At 54.1% G+C, this 17,053-nt stretch overlaps 1 pseudogene; it reads right to left on the bottom strand.

Moving 5' to 3' along the window:
• Positions 1-305: 305 nt before the first annotated feature.
• On the bottom strand, positions 306-2,843 carry LOC142925656 (procathepsin L-like; annotated as a pseudogene).
• Between the last annotated feature and the right edge of the window lie 14,210 nt (positions 2,844-17,053).

Raw genomic sequence — 17,053 nt, forward strand, 5'->3', positions numbered from 1 at the left:
GGGAGGAGGAGGAACTCGCCAGGACGGTGAGGGGTGGGGCGAGGGAGCCTCCGGGACCCCGTGAAACAACCCCGGGATGGGTAGCAGGGATATAGACTGCCATAAGGAATATAGCCGGCCAGGTGACCCAAGTACATGGGGAGGTGACCCGAAATATGAACAAGCTGCATTGTCTCGGCCTTGCTGTGCGCTGCGTTGCACCACTATCTGAGTAGTTAACCTCGCATTCAATAAACTTTCAGATCCAGGGTGAACATCCGACTCTGACGTATTTAATTAATTAAACGAGGTAAAACTGATGGAAAAACACAACACAAAATACAGCATCTGTTAATACTTGCAATATCGATACAATGAATGAACACAATTGAGCATCATAGCAATAGGTCCTGGATGGACCAGACACCTACGTTAGCACTGAATAGCTACACAAGAGAATAAGCTACTGTGTTAAATAAGGTCACATCGTGTAATCACCATACTGCAGCCTAAATGTACAGCGCTGCACATAACACTGAACTGTGGATGCGATACTTCTTCACCCTTGCTCTGAAGATCGCATTAAAGTTTCATGGGTGCAAGTCTCACTCGACTTATTCAATTACAAGTAACATTCACAATAATGCAAGTGGCAGAATTCGTTGTTAACTAGACCTCATATTTATTATAACAATTTAGCAGCATTATAAAGGCATTTACAGGATTATAACGGCAATCCTAGCATTATAACAGCAATCCCAGTATTATAAGAACATAAACGAACTTGCAGACAATGCTTCTTAAAGTTCCACAATGAACAGATGCACTTATATTCACTGAGACGCTATTTTTGCCTCCATTTTGTACTCTGTGTAATGGCTGACACCCTGCCTCATGGCTTAGAGAATGTTAAATCATAACTTTCTGGTCACGTGACCAAACTCAACACCATATCAGGAAGATCCTGTGTAATCAACACCCCCATACCTGCCATGGGGCAGAACACTCCCCGTCTGGTATCTAGGAGATACCACCATTTATTTTCCTATCTCATAAACAAATGTATAACAAACTTCAACGGGTCAACTTATTTGTCCATATTTGTTCGAGAGAGAAGTAGTACTGTCTCCGCTATAGGCCTGACAAAAGTGCTTGCGACACCTTTCTTTGCTATCATAATAACCTCAACCTTTCGAACTTTTCCATCGGCACTGGGAATTGTCTTGAGGATGCGGCGGATTGGCCACTCATTCCATTTGACTTGGTTGTCCTTTAGTAGGACGAGGTCACCTTTTTGGATGACTGGTCTGCTCGATTGCCACGTGCTGCGCACTTGAAGTGTCGCAAGGTACTCGTTTTTTTCTGCGACGCCAGAACGTACTGGCGAAGCTCTGCACTTGTCTTCATTGGCGTCTATAAAGGTATACAGTGCTGACCTCCTCGGTGGGTGCTGTGAGCACGTCTGTCTTCTGGGTAAGAAGTGTAGCAGGAGTCAAGATTAATGGTGACTCCGGGTCGGTTGAGATGGGGATCAGGGGTCTTGAGTTAATTATAGCTGAGACCTCGGCCATGAGAGTGATCAAGACCTCATGAGAGAGCCGTGTGGACCCAACATCACACAGCATGGAGTCGAGAATGCATCGAGCAATCTCGATAATACGCTCCCAGGCTCCACCCATATGCGAAGAGTGAGGAGGATTGAAGGTCCATGTGCAGCCTTGGTCACTAAGGTATCTCGCTACAGAATCATCTGCAACATTTTCCGTATTGATCTTAAGCTCTTTACATGCTCCAGTGAAATTGGTTCCACAATCAGAACGGAGTTGCTTGGCCGGCCCTCTGATGGTGAAGAATCTCCGGAGTGCATTTATAAGCTCGAAAAATCCATGGACTCGATGACTGCAATGTGCACTGTTCGTGTATAGGTATGACACCTCTGAGTCGATGCCACTGTTCTTCTTGATGTCGGTAAAGGCCAAGCCCATGAGTCCTCCACCACAGCCGTTTTTCCCTCGGCAGAAGAACAGTCCACCAGGTTTTGCTCGCTCAGCAACACAAACACTCCCGTCTTGCACTTGTGCTGTCCTTCGAGGTAGCACGTGGTGCTGAACGCCTAGCAAGGGCTGCATTCGCCCTGGTCCTTGACATCGATGACGTAGTCCTGCTTCCTCCAGTCGACGGACTTGGGAGCCTTGAAGAAGGTGGGCACCATGAACGTGGCACCGTGGGAGGCCTTCCTGGTGCCGTTCCAGCCCCTGAGACCCAGCATAGTATACTGGAACTCCTCTCTTGTTATGTTACCGAAGCGGTTCGTGCCCATGTGCCAGGTGTGCTTGCCCATGGAGTTCTCCAGGTTGTGCACCGTGATCTTTTTGAGGTTCTTCTCCCAAATAATCCTCATCCAGCCCTCCTCTTTCTTGTTGTTGTCTTTGCCGTGGAACTCCTACCAGGATTCCCCCTCAGACGACAGCCCCGGGTTGAGGAACGGAGAGGCCACGGCCGTAGCGACCATTGCCACGACCCCCAGCAGAGTGACGAACAGCAGCTTCATCTTTGGTTTCTTGTCCAAGGTACGGCGCAATGAGTTGACCCGTGAGAGGGCTTGCTTTCTATTGTTGGGTCGCCGGCATCTGGGATTATGAAATGGCAGCGGGGCAACCCAGCTGTTTGACTCATCTTGGAAGAACTCTCTGTCCATTATTTTCAAGAATTCTTTATCCTCTAGCGATGGAGCAGGTTTGTCGTCGTCTTTCGTTGTCACGAACACCATATTTCCAACATCATCTTCTTGTGTTTCCAGCATGGAGGTTTCTTTGTAAGTTTGCATGGTACAGCCTTGACTTCTCTCTTCGTGTTTCTCTTTCATCGTGAAGTGGTTGGAGCATGGCTTGAAGAGCGACGTGCGTCCATTCGTGAGCACACTTGTTCTGAATGTGCTAATGTGGTCTGGTGTGTGTGTGTTCCATTGAGACAGACATCACCTACGATGACCCATCCTAGGTCAAGTCTCTGGGCATAGGGAATGTCGTGAGGTCCATTGCGTTGATCGCAAACCTTGTGGACTCTCAGCATGTCCCTGCCAAGCAGAAGTAAAATCTGTGCCCCGTGATCCAATGGCGGGATGAACTTTGCTATCGGCTTCAGGTGTGGGTGGTGACGTGCGACTTCGGGCGTGGGAATCTCGCTCCTGTCGCCCGATATCTCATTGCACTCTATCACTTTAGGAAGGGCTAGTTTCATGGTACTATCCATGGTTTCCACCATGAGGCCACTCGCTCTTATTTCCAGTCTCCATCAGTCCTGAGCATGTTCTGAGCGTGTATGGAAAGGAATTCTCACATACGATAGTTCTCAGAGTGGTTGTCAAACCTTACGAGTCCTGTGTTGATTAGTTCGTGGTGAGACAGGTACCGAGCAAAATCCCCTATGCCTGCTGATCCAGGGTGTGTCCATACTGGCGCTTGTGAGGTGCTATTATTGGCTGTATTGCCTTGCATGTCGTCATTCGCGATGGCGTTGGATTGTGGACCCAAAAGGTTTCGATCACGTTGGTCTGATCCCTTTATGTGACTGTCTAGAATGTGGGTCTGACTTGATGTATCCTTGTCTGACCCCACCTTTGCGACGCTGAGTCGGTGATTAAATGCCAGGGCAGGGTATGCATTTCCACCATTCCCGTAGAGAGCATTCATGTTCACACGGCATGGAAGCAGTGATACTTAGTATCGGTTGGTGGAGGAGCATTGGTGCATTGTTCAGACCAGTCCAAAATATTTTTTTCTGGTAAGTTGATCACGGTCTTTAATAGGCATCTGAGTACCAAACTCACTCCAATTCTCTTCCTTATCCAGATTGGCTGCTGCTTGGAGCACCTCTGCCTGGGTCTTTGCAGCAGCTGCTTATTTTTTAAGTTGTAGGGTGCTTAACTTAGCATCCAGCTCAATTTTCTTCCATATGGCAGTAGCCACCAATTGTACTCTCTTGTTTTTGTATGCGGGCCTTTTCAATTAGCATGGCTTCCTGTTCAGTCATGTAGGAGATACGAGCGTTTGCTGCTTCTGCTGCTGCACGTGCCTGAGCCATGCTGGTAGATGATATATGTGAGTGTGATGTGCCTTTAGATATTGTGGTGGACTTGGATGAGACAGAGTGCTGAGATCGTGTTTCTACTAAGCCCTTCACGTGGTCCAATGCATCCTGTATAACATGTGCACTCCCTCGATGCCCTCGTCTGTCTTCACCTTCTTCAGGAGGGAGATGTATTTATTTGCCAGCAGCTTGTAGCTTGAACTGCTGACCTTCACTCGATGTATGGCCCGCTGAATTGAGGCCACTGTGTCTGACGCGTTTTGAGCTTCAGATATATCTGCTTTAACTCGTACCAACGTCCTTTGTATCCTGGCATCAAAGTCTTGCTTCCTAGCGGCATAGCTTTCCAAGGCGCGTTGTGTCAGCCTGACTTTTCTTTGGGGCCTTGAACGCCCTTGGTCCTCTTGAGGCAGGATGGGAGGTCCTGGATTGCTTAAATCACTTGCTTCAGCATCACTCCCTGCTGAACTGTGGCTTTCGATGCTGCGATGCTTGCAACACAAGTTTAATGTAGAATTGCTGCAGAGCTGGCTGCTTGAGAGCTCCAAGCCTGAGGAGCTGGCTGCTTGAGAGCTCCAAGAAGAACGTCATTTTACAAGAAGAGTGTCTTTTTACTTGGTTGAGAGCGCCAAGAAGAATGTCTTTTTACTGTGCTTGCAGCACAGGTTTAATGTATACTTGCTGTGGAGCTGGCTGCTTGAGAGCTCCAAGAAGAATGTCTTTGTACTGTCGAGGCCTCGCTGTGAGCTGCGTTGCACCACTATCCGAGTAGTTAACCTCGCATTCAAACACATTCCTACGGAGGGAGCTGGTAGGAACGTTGGGTTGCTCGGTCAATGGCCAGGGTCAACGGAAGCGTGGTGTATTCCGCAAATATGCCCGACTGTGAGGGCGGGAACAAGCCGGCGTGAGTAGGTTAAACGTTGAGTTTTATAAGGGCACCACGGGGTGACCAGCCCCTCCCCACCCAGCCCCACCCCTCTCACCCCCCAACCAGCCCCACCCTCCCCACCAAGCCCCTCCCCACTCTCCCCACCCAGCCCCTCCCCACCCTCCCCTCCCCACCCTCCCACCCTCCCCTCTCCACCCAGCCCCTCCCTCCCCACCCAGCCCCTCCCCACCCTCCCCTCTCCACCCAGCCCCACCCCTCCCACTTTTGGATGCATGACAGACGGACGGACACAATAATCCCCTGTGGTCTGGTGTAACCAGGAGGTTCCTACCAGTATAAACTTTCAGAGTCGGGGTGAACATCTGACTCCGACGTATTTATTGAATTGAACGAGGTAAAACTGATGGAAAAAGACAGCACAGAATACAGCATCTCTTAATACTTGCAATATCGATACAATGAATGAACACAAGGAGCATTATAACATTGTCTTAGATAACATGAAACTCAACAATAGGTCCTGGATGGACCAGACACCTACATTAGCACTGAATAGCTACACAAGAGAATAAGCTACTGTGTTAAATAAGGTCACATAGTGTAATCACCATACTGCAGCCTAAATGTACTGCGCTGCACATAACATTGAACTGTGGATGAGATACTTCTTTATTCTTGCTCTAAAGATCGCATTAACGTTACATGGGTACAAGTCTGACTCGACTTATTCAATTACAAGTAACATTCACAATAATGCAAGTGGCAGGCTTCGTTGTTAACAAGGCCTCATATTTATCGTAACAATTTAACAGCATTATAAAGGCATTCACAGGATTATAATGGCAATCCTAACATTATAACAGCATGTTCTTTGGCTCGTTAGGACATTTGGTCTACAGAAAAGCTACCCACATGGATACCTATCTAAAGCGTGACTCCCACCACTATCCAGCCCAGAAGAATTCCCTCATCAAAACACTACACCATAGGGCCCGTTGCATCTCCAAAACGTCGTGATTTGATTTTATACCTACGTGACTTTACCGAAAGAACCAAAGAGTATGGATTCCTGCAGTCATAAAAGCTTCCAATCAAGAGAGATTAGCATGTCAATGTAAGAAAACCACCACAATGGTGGCTGTGTTAATGAGACATTTAGCATGTTAATGTAAGATTGGCATGTCAATGTAAGAAAACCGGGCGCCACCGCCACATCGAGGAAAACAAAGCTGTGGAGGTGGCTATTGTATTGTGAGAGATTAGCATGTCAATGTAAGAGAATCACCGCAACGGTGGCTGTGTTAGTGAGACATTTAGCCTGTTAAAAAACGAGAGCCACCGCTACTCAAATTGCGTGCGTCATATGAGGGAAGCTAATGGAGGTGATGATTGACGGGGCGTCGCCTCGGTGGTTTTGCGAGGCGGCTTACTCATGCATTGGGCCGGGGGATGCACCGTTATACCATAGTTGCCCCCACTGCCCTGTGAGAAGAGGTTTTTTGGGCGGTGCATGAGCGTCTCTTGCACCTGGGCGTGCAGAAGACACTGGCTACGCTCAAACAGGATTTTTATTGGCCGACCATGTCCGCGGATGTGGACGATTTGCTAAAAGGGTGCGTGCAATGAGCTTGGTGGAAGCCACTGTCGAGACCCTGCAGACCCCCTTTGCAATTGACTCAGGTATCGCGCATCAACGAACTTGTTGCTCTGGACATACTTGGGCCCGTTTCCCACTACCGCTCGATGGAACAAATACCTGCTTGTGGGGGACGAATATTTTTCTCGATGACCTGTTGCTTGGCCGCTCCCTAACCAATCGGCTGTGACTATTACGGAGGCATTCCTCAATGGTTATATTATGGACAAAGGTGCTCCTGAACGCCTTTTGACCGATCAGGGCAATAATTTTTCTTCTAAATTGTTGCATGAGGTCTGCACTTTGTTTGGAACAAAGAAGGTGTGCACGTCGCTGTCCCACCTGTAGAAGGATGGCATGATCGAACGGCTACATAGAACTCTAACCTCCATGTTGAGCCACCAGGTCAATGAGTCACAACTCGATTGGGATTTACATATCCTTGCAGTCCTCGCCGCTTGCAGGATGGCCCCTTATGCGTCCACCGGCTACTCACCGTTTTTTCAATGTATGGATGTACAGTTACAGGCCACGCCGACAAATTATAAATCCAAGATTCCTGACTCCGTTTGTGTCACTCGTCGGCTTTGTGCGCAGAGGATCCGTCGACCCGGCCTACTGCTCTCCGTGAGGAGCCGGGTTCGGCGGAACATTTACACATTCCCCCGGGACCTCCAGGGTGAGTGAGCCCACCTCCCCTGGGGGCCCGGCATCACGCACTCGTTCAAAGACTCGTCTTTCATGATCCCCTTGCATACACACTCCCACGCTGTCAGTTGCTTGTCGAGCTCACTGAGTCATGGCGGTTATTGGCTTTATTGGCTGATCCTGGCCGCCATTGAGCTCACGAGCATTGTTACACGGTGAAGGTGGGAGGTGATGGTAGGGGGGATCCCGAGGGTTTACAGCGGAATGCTACGATGGGGGGGCGGGGGGGGGGGTGGGGGGGGGGTGATGTAGTGACATCGGGGATGTCACTATATGGTCCCGGCCCTGAAGGGCCGTGGCATGCGATGTTCCTACGTCGTGGACAGCACTGGGTGGGTTGCTGTGTGAGGCCGGTTCTAGCATAGCACGGTGTGCAATGCACCGTCATCACATACACCCCGTAGGCGGGTGTAGTACCAGCCCTAGCGGGGCTTGGTGAGCGCTGGGATAGTGCGGGCACGACACATAGCATGTAGTGCGGGCTTCCACAAGGGGGAGTGGGAGAGTATCAACCCAGGGGCAGGGTTGCCCTGAGCCATGGCACTCTGGTTGACCCCGTAGACACGTGATCTGGAGTGTCCACAGAAAAGGACCCAGGTGGGGGAGCTAGGGGGTGATCACGTGTCCAGGGAGAGCTCTCGAGGGGGATCGAGAGAGAGCTAGAACGCTCGAGAAGGCGGGCGGGGCCAAGGGCGGAGTGGCCCCGACCCGGGAGAATATATGGTGGGTCCCTGAGAGGGACTGGGGTTCTTCGTCCGACAGCTGGAAGCCCTACGTCTACAAGCTGGAAACTCGACATCATACGAGGCATCAACACATGGTCAGGGACCCGAGTGAGGGTCTGACCCTTTGTAGCGATAACTCCTACGTTCAAGTTTCAAGTTTAATTTTTTTGGTATAGCCCCGTGAGCCATGCAGCTCTTGAGGCGGGTGCAACCGCAACAAACAATATATGAACAGAGAACATCTTAAAGCGATGACGTGCAACAGAAACATCCTGCATAAACCAGCAAATCTTCCAGAAAAAAACACCGTATTACAACGCTGTGTACAAAAATCCCAGTGTGATGCAAGTCAAACAACAACAACAACAACCAACTTAGATTCAAGCTATCAGGCCAACTCCGCACTTCCGAAAGAAACATGGCTTAACCATATGTTATGGAAATCACCAAAATAAAGCTATAAAATACAATGTAACAACAGTAATCATAGATGATACACACAACATGTACGACCAAACCTGCAGCCATATCCGTCAGCATGACACTCCCAGTGTATGATGTGTGAGTGAGACAGCGTATTATGAGTGAGTGTATGATGAGTGATTCAGTGTATGATGAGTGAATGGGTCAGTCGTTGTGTGAGTGTATGATGTATGAGTGAGTCAGTGTATGATGAGTGAGTCAGTGTATGATGAGTGAGTCAATGTATGATGTGTGAGTCAGTGTATGATGTGTGAGTGAGTCAGTGTAAGATGTGTGAGTGAGTCAGTGTAAGATGAGTGAGTGTATCACGGCCTCCTCCCCGCCATCGCGGCCTCCTCCACGCCATCGCGGCCTCCTCCACGCCATCGCGGCCTCCTCCACGCCATCGCGGCCTCCTCCCCGCCATTGCGGCCTCCTCCACACCATCGCGGCCTCCTCCCCGCCATCGCGGCCTCCTACATAAAGTGTAGTTAGCTGGGTGGTCACCACCCTAGGCTGTACCTGAAGGCAGACTTAACCAAGGTGGAGGCCAATCAGCTGCGAGAGTTAATGCGGGAGTACACCGGCATGTTTAGTGAGCACGATTTGGATGTGGGCCGGACAGACCTCGTTAAGCACCAAATTGACACAGATTAAGCCCGACCCATTAAACTCCCCGCATACCGAGTGGGCGCACCCGAACGGGCCCAGATTAAAGACACGGTCGCGGATATGCTCCGCGATAACATAATCTAGCCCTCAGCGAGCCCCTAGTCTGCCCCCGTTGTACTGGTGATGATAAAGGATAGGTCGACCCAGTTTTTTGTCGATTATCGAAAGCTGAACGCGGTTACCCTCGGCGACGCCTTCCCCATCCCCCACATCGATGACACTGTGGGCGCGTGGTATTTTTCCACCCTCGATCTAGCATCCGGGTACTGGCAGGTGGAGATGGCGGAGGAGGATTAGCCAAAGACCGCATTTACCACCCCGATGGGACTGTTCGAGTTCCGACTCACTAACATGCCTGCACCGTTCCAGCAGTTAATGGAGTTGGTGATGCAGGGCTTGCAATGGGAACAGTGCCTAATTTACCTAGATGACGTGATAGTGTTCAGTAGGTGCCTGTCTGAGCACTGGTCCAGGTTACAGAAGGCCTGCCCATGCTTCACATGCTGATGACATGCAATGGCCCCCCTGGAACGCCCTGAGACTAACCCCCCTCCGTTGAGAGAGAGTGCCGTGTTTGCCACAGAGGTCCCTGCAGAAGGAGACGGGGACCCGGTGGGCCACCCAGCGGGCACGGAGTCCGCATTCAGGAGCCCGACGGGCCGCTCGACCCCGCCCGGTCGGATCCAAGAGGACGTCGGCTGTGCGTTCCCGGGCCTGGACGACGTGCAGCTGCGACAGGCCCAGCAGCGGGACCCGGACCTGGCGGCGGTGGAGGCGGCCCTGCAGGAGGAAAAGGTCGCCGTACAGGGACCCTGGAGTGGTTTGTACGTCCGGTTGTGTGCAAAGAATGGGATGGTGTGGCAACTAACCGAAGTAGGGCAGCCGGAGTGCATCTGTGTTCCTGCCCAGGTGTGGCCTCAGCTGTTACGGCTGGTGCACGACCACCCGCTCGGGTGCCATGATGGGGAACGGCGCACTCGGGAAACCCTGCGTCGCCAGTGACTCTGGCCCAAACTGATGCAAGACGTGCCGCCTGGATACAGGACTGCCGCGCTTGTCAATAGTGTGGGCAGAATCCGGCGCGGTATCAGGTGCCCCTGAGGCTGTTTCGTGTCAGCCGGGCGAACCAGTTAGTTGGAGTCGACCTACAGGGGCCATTCCCGCAATCCCACTGAGGCAACCGGTACATTCTCGTAGTGGTAGAGTATTTAACGTGCTATCCAGTAGCGGTGGCCATCCCCGATAAGACGGCCCTTATGATAACCTGGGCATTTGTGAAGCACTACGTCCTTAAACATGGGATCCCCGAATGAGTCATTACTGACAAGGGTAGTGAGTTCGAGGCAGAGCTTTTCCAGGCGCTGTGCCGGGAATTCGGAATCTAGAAGGACCGAACCACAGCATACGCGTAGGGGCCGGACAGGTAGGGAAGCTGACTACCTACTGGCGTGGATCCTGGACCGTGGTGCGGCAGATCTCACCCTGGACGGTACTTATCCAGGGCAGGGAGAGGGGCCGAGAGATGGTGGTCAATGTCCACCAATTAAAACCACGAAGAGCCGCCCCGACGAGGGGGGCACCCGCCCCTCAGGTGCCCCGAAACCCCGGAATCCCGGCACCCCCCATACCCGATGGCTTCGCACCATACATGGGTCCTGCTGGGCCCAAGCACCCAGCGGACCCCGGCCCAGCCAGAAGGTGACAGGTGCGGCGGCCCCTAAATCCCTCTGTCCCTGAGTTTGTTCCCCAGCCAGCGGATGCCGGAGGGCAGGAGGAGTCTCTGGAGTGGAGACGGAGACCACCGCCGGAGCCTCGGAAAACCGAGCCACCACCCACGAAACTGGCAACAAGGGCCAGGCGAGTCCCACGGACTCTGCGGCGCTACCTGGTTGGAGCGGCCCAGGCGAGGTGCTCCAGTCAGCCCGGGACGGGGTGCCACGACTGCGGAGCAACTCCGCAAGCGCCACGACTCCCTCCCGGCCCTTGCACTAAACACATACCCACACGCAGCGCACAAACGTAGTGTCCTGGTGGGGGATTGCCTGGCACATCGGGTTTCAATCCGAAGGGCCCCTAGAGGGCAAGTCCCACAGCTTCCCGGTGCCAGGAGATTGGCCGACACTCGCAGGACAGGTTACATTGCGGTGCCCCTAAATTGGCTTAGAATTGCATGGGCGCAAGAAGGTTCACTGGGCCAGCCGCAATGAGTCATTCACGACATTGAGAGAGGCTGAGGGGGGAATATTAGGCAAGAAGGGCTGACCAGGGGGTCAGAATCAATGAGCACGGGAGAACAATGGGTGGGCGGAGCAGCAGCACTCTCCCATGGGACAGAGCCTAAAGGAGCGACAGCGCAGATAAGCGCACTATTGGCTGCGCGGTCCGAAATCACCCTGGGCCTTTGAAGTTTAGGGAATAAAAAGAGTAGCCTGGGACGATTTTCGCTCGTCTATGCAGCTGTGCCGCACGAGTATTAGGGTGGGGGCAGGGTGCGTTAAACCTGCTTGCCGACGCTCGCGCGCTTTTATGTGCGCATGTGTGCAACGAGCGCCTGCAGGGGCATGCCTCACACCACCGCATTCATTTTTGTTGTGGGGTGGTGCACGCGGGGGTGTGCGGGATAACCCCGCGTGGTGGTGAACCAGCCAGTGAGCTATGTCCCTCAGAAAGGGCGCGGGGGGGCCGATCACTCGTTCGGCGGGGACCCGGCGAGAGGCAATGGACGAGGGGGAGGAGGGAGTGGAGGGGGTGGACGTCGCGCCCTGAATAGTTTCTCATTGGGACACCTAAGCTTCTACTGCGGCTGCCTCGGGAGCTGTCTGTTCGCGCCGCATCACAACCACTGCGAGCCGATCGTGCGAACGCAGGGGAACACGGCGTCCTGCAGTTTGCGATGTGGGTGAGAAGGCAGCGGCATGAATTGAGGAGGCTCGATTGAGTCGAGCGCGATCTTTTCGCGGTGTGTTTTTAAACAGCGGTGTCTGGGGCTTGAACGATAAATCAGCACTGAGATCGCTCCAACAGTGACACGAATGACAAGGGCACGACGTCTCGAGTCTTCTTATTTCGCATGGATGAATAGCAGCAGATTAAAAATTTAATTGTAGATGTTGTTATCCACTCAATTGTCTGTTCGGAAGCAGAGTGGATCTCGTCCGTTCCTCCTTTAAAGGAGTGAAGACAGCAGCAGAAGAGTGTTTACGATATAGGTCGATGGTTTGTGATTCGTGGCCGCAATCGCAGGCCGACGAATCTTTGATGCGCCATTTGTGGTATCAGGTGGCCGCATTGGCCGTATGCCCGGTCCTATAAAAGGTGGAAACCGGGAGGTTCGATGGTAGGATCCTGTACGAGATGATTATTTTTTATTTCGAGTGAGGTTATGAAATTCTGAATTCAAATTCCGTCTCCTTAAGAGACATGCGTGCTGGAGATTTGATTATGTGTGCCGAATTCCCTGGTTCCACATAATATCCGTCCATCGTGCTGATCATTATCAGCTGTGGCCTATCTCCTGCTAGGTAAAGGCCTACCCATAATTCCTCATCCATGGTAATTGTCCTCTAAGGGCGGATTCTGCAACCATTGTTGAGCGGGTTTAGAAGCTCATTCATGAAGCTGGGCGTTGTTTGCTACATTTGGCAACAACACGCACTGCAGTGTGCATTGGGGTATTTTGTGGGTAACTGAACTACTGCGCATTCCATACGTAACCACTGCAGATGTGCTTGGGTCAAGGTATCTTTACCCAAACATAAAAGATCCCCCCCTCAGCCCTAACAGACATTTTTGGGCAAGTACTTCTAGCGAACACCAATCAAAGCCAACTCGGCAAACAAGGTGAAATGGCTAATACCGCGCACGGCCGTCTTTGTCTCCTCAGTGGTGATGTTTACACACTGCATCATGTACTACATTTAAGGCCGAGTCGCCCTAGGGGAGGCCCAGGACCGGTTCAGATACAGTATTCGTAACTGGCGCTGGGTTCTGTGAGATGCGAACCTGGTTTGTTAACCGGATTCGTAGCGAAGTGTGCTTACCACTGCGTCACCGCCTCCCGTATACACGCACACTCCCCAGCACACACGCGTGTGTACCTACAACACACACCCGTGTGTACACACAGCACACACGCCAGTGTCTACATACATGACACACGCGTGTGTGTACACACAGCACGGACACGCGCTGGGGGCTTGAGTACGCAGCGCCAGGCGTGCGATCTGCGAATGCGCTTCAGGACGCGGTCGTGCCTCACGACTACCAACTCCACAACACCCCCACACGAACACCCGCTACACGAACACACCGCCACCACCATACTGCCACCACCACACCACCACAACAACACCACCACACCACCACCAACAAAAACACCACAATACTTAGAAGACAACCACCACCACACCGCCGACACACCACCCCACAGTCACACCACGCCCACACAACCACCATCACTATCATCACCACCCCACAACACTATCAACACCACATTACCAGTAAACAACCACACACCACTAACACTACAACCCCAACTCTACAGCAACACAACTACCAATGCCACCACCAGCACCACCATTCATCCAACCCCACAGCTCCACGAGCTCCACCCACCCGCTGTTGGTGTGGAAATCAAAACACGACTCTCATTCAGATTCTTTCGGTCTTTTTTTTACTCTGGCGAGATTTTTCCACAAAGCGGGGGCCACTCAGGGAGAGCCGGGGAGTAGGGGGATGGGTGGCGCAGCAATTCGAACCGGCCCGCTACGGCAGCTGCTGGACGAGCCATTGCAGCGGGTTTCGTGGGGGCACTGTGGGGGCACTGTGGGGACACTGTCCCCACAGTGTCCCCACGAAACCCGCGTCCCCTCCCCCCCGGGGCTCCTCGTGCCCCCCGACTCCCCCCGCCCCTCCCCCCCCCCCGGGGCTCCTCGTGCCCCCCAACTCCCCCGCCCCCCTCCCCCCCGAGTCTCCTCGTGCCCCCCGACTCCCCCCGCCCCTCCCCCCCCCCGAGTCTCCTCGTGCCCCCCGACTCCCCCGCCCCTCCCCCCCCCCCCCGGGGCTCCTCGTGCCCCCCGACTCCCCCGCCCCCCTCCCCCCCGATTCTCCTCGTGCCCCCCGACTCCCCCCGCCCCTCCCCCCGGGGCTCCTCGTGCCCCCCGACTCCCCCCGCCCTCCCCCCCGAATGTCTTCGTGCCCCCCGACTCCCCAAGCCCCTCCCCCCCCCCGGGGCTCCTCGTGCCCCCCGACTCCCCCGCCCCCCTCCCCCCCGAGTCTCCTCGTGCCCCCCAACTCCCCCGCCCCTCCCCCCCCGGGGCTCCTCGTGCCCCCGACTCCCCCCCGCCCCTCCCCCCGGGGCTCCTCGTGCCCCCCGACTCCCCCGCCCCCCTCCCCCCCGACTCCCCCCCGCCCCTCCCCCCAGTCTCCTCGTGCCCCCCGACTCCCCCCGCCCCTCCCCCCCCCCGAGTCTCCTCGTGCCCCCCGACTCCCCCCGCCCCTCCCCCCGGGGCTCCTCGTGCCCCCCGACTACCCCCGCCCCTCCCCCCCCGACTCCCGCGCCCCCCTCCCCCCGGGGCTCCTCGTGCCCCCCGCTGGTGCTGCGAGGAGCCCGGCCCCGCCGCGGGGTTCGCGTCCGTGCGCCGCCCCCCGTAGGAGGAGGGGGAGGAGGGGGGGGGGCGCTTGCGTGGTTGGTGGTGGTGGTGGCTGTGAGTGTGGGGAGCGGTGGTGGATGTGGTTGGTCGCCGCTTCGCTGCGCTACGAACAGAGACTCGAGCTCGATTCCCGCTCACGACTACCAACACAAGTGACGATTATCCGAATCGGCCCTGAGCCTCCCCTAGGTCGACTCAGCCTTAATCGTGTACCTGGTGCGGTGTTTAAACATCGCCACTTAGAAGACAAAGGCGGCGGGCGTTACGCCATGCGGCCACCCTTGCGTACCGGCCTTCATAGGCGATACTTGCTCGCAGCGCTTGTCACGACACTCTGTTGAGGCTATACGGGGGATCTTTGTCTTTGTAGTGGGTGGAACCCCCTTCCTCGTTGGGGGCAGCCCCTGAATTTGTGGCAGGCAGCGTGAACTGACGTCCCCCCTTGCCCTCCCCGCCACCGCCGCCACCGTCGTCGTCATCCGCAGGGGTGTCCCTGCAAACTCGGGGGGCGCACGCGTGGTGCGCAGACGGCCACGCCGCTTCCGCTCCCCAACCAACCGGGCCGTGCATAGCTGCGCGCAGACAGCAAAACACACACGCACACTTGCAGAGAGCCTTTGAAAACAAAGACAACGTTCCTCCCCCCCCCCCCCCCCGTATATTATTTTGTTTGGGGCAAGTGCTGTTGGTGAGGTCCTATGAAGGCCGACACACGAGGGGGGGTGCGTGGCCAGGACCACGCCCCGGCCGTCTTTGTCTCCCCATTTGCTGATGTTTTACACACCATACCAGGTACTGTACTCATGAAGGCTGAGTCGGCCTACGGGGAGGCCCAGCATCTGTTCAGATATTCGCCACTTCTTGGTTGTGAGCAGGAATCGAACTCGGTTCGCCCGGTGCTACGCAACTGCTCACCACAGCCTTACAAAGACAATGATCCCCCACATAGCCTTTCACAGACTTGTGGGGAAAGTGCTGTTATAGAGAGCACCTGTTTTAAGGCCAGCACGGCACACAAGGGGGTGGGTGGCTCGAACCACCCCCGGCCGCCTTCGTCTTCCCAGTGCTGAAGTTTATAACAACCGCCATTCGCGTGTGCCAGGCTATGTGCACTTTAATGGTACGTGAAGCGTCGAAGGCCCGCTGGCAGTTTATACACCTTCACTCATACGCAGAGACAACCTCAAACAGACCCACACACAGCCTTACACCCACACACAAACACGACCGTATTCGTCCTCGCACAGTCACACTCCACACAGCCAATCCTGTTTGCCCCAATTGCACGCACTTGCGGCCAGCCCTGTACACATAAAAAAACAGCCACACACACAGCTTTAAACACTAACCCACAGACAGCCTCATGCAACAATCGCCGTTCGCCAATAAGTGGCGGTGACGTCACCACGGCACCTGTACCATGCTCTGCGCATGAGGCCACGTGAAGTGTCGTCACTGGAGAGAGCCAGGTGCCATGGGTTGACTCATTGAGGTGACTGGCAGATGCACCAACTGTGCTCCCGACTGTGCCAACTTTCTGAGTTTTATCCGCTCAGCGCCCCCGCTCGTTTTTGTGAGCGTCGCTCCTCCACCCTCCATTGTTGCTGGAAGGCGAATGCCTCCAACTGCCCAGTAGCATCCTTTCCGAACCACCTCCATAGAGGCCGATCTTAAACATCGCTGGTACCAGTCATGGGCAAATCCACTCAGCTCCACATTCCTCTGTACCACATCAGTCCATCTCTACTGCAGCCCGTGCCACGCTCGTTTAGCCCCCTCTATCCGGCTAAACAGAAGCTGCGTGGGCTACATGACCCAGCTGGAGGAGCTCACCGATGGGGCTGTGTCCGGATCTTTTAAGGGTTTGTGGGCACCTCACACAATCCAGCATGCAGGTTAAACTCGGAATGGATCATAGGCAGGATAGCCTGAAAGTTTAAAACCGGGACAAATGCTCCATTACAGGGGTCCACGTTTCTCAAGCAAAGATAAGAGAGGGCATCATTGTGGCCGAGAAGATCTCAGAGCTTTGTGTGTAACGACAGACCTGGTAATTTCCATACAGCGTTACGCAGCTTACGAAAATATATTGCTGCTTGGCTAATTCGGAATAAGACCTCTGCTGCCAAACCGGAGCTGGTCATAAGCACACTACCCTGGTGCAGAAACATATATATCGCGACAACTACCTCATCACTCATGGGGAGTTGAGTGAGTAGAGTATTGGATGATACAAAAT

This window comes from Petromyzon marinus, chromosome 23, assembly GCF_048934315.1.
Source record: "Petromyzon marinus isolate PM22_M1 ecotype Great Lakes invasive population chromosome 23, UKy_Petmar_22M1.pri1.0, whole genome shotgun sequence".
Classification (NCBI taxonomy): domain Eukaryota; kingdom Metazoa; phylum Chordata; class Hyperoartia; order Petromyzontiformes; family Petromyzontidae; genus Petromyzon; species Petromyzon marinus.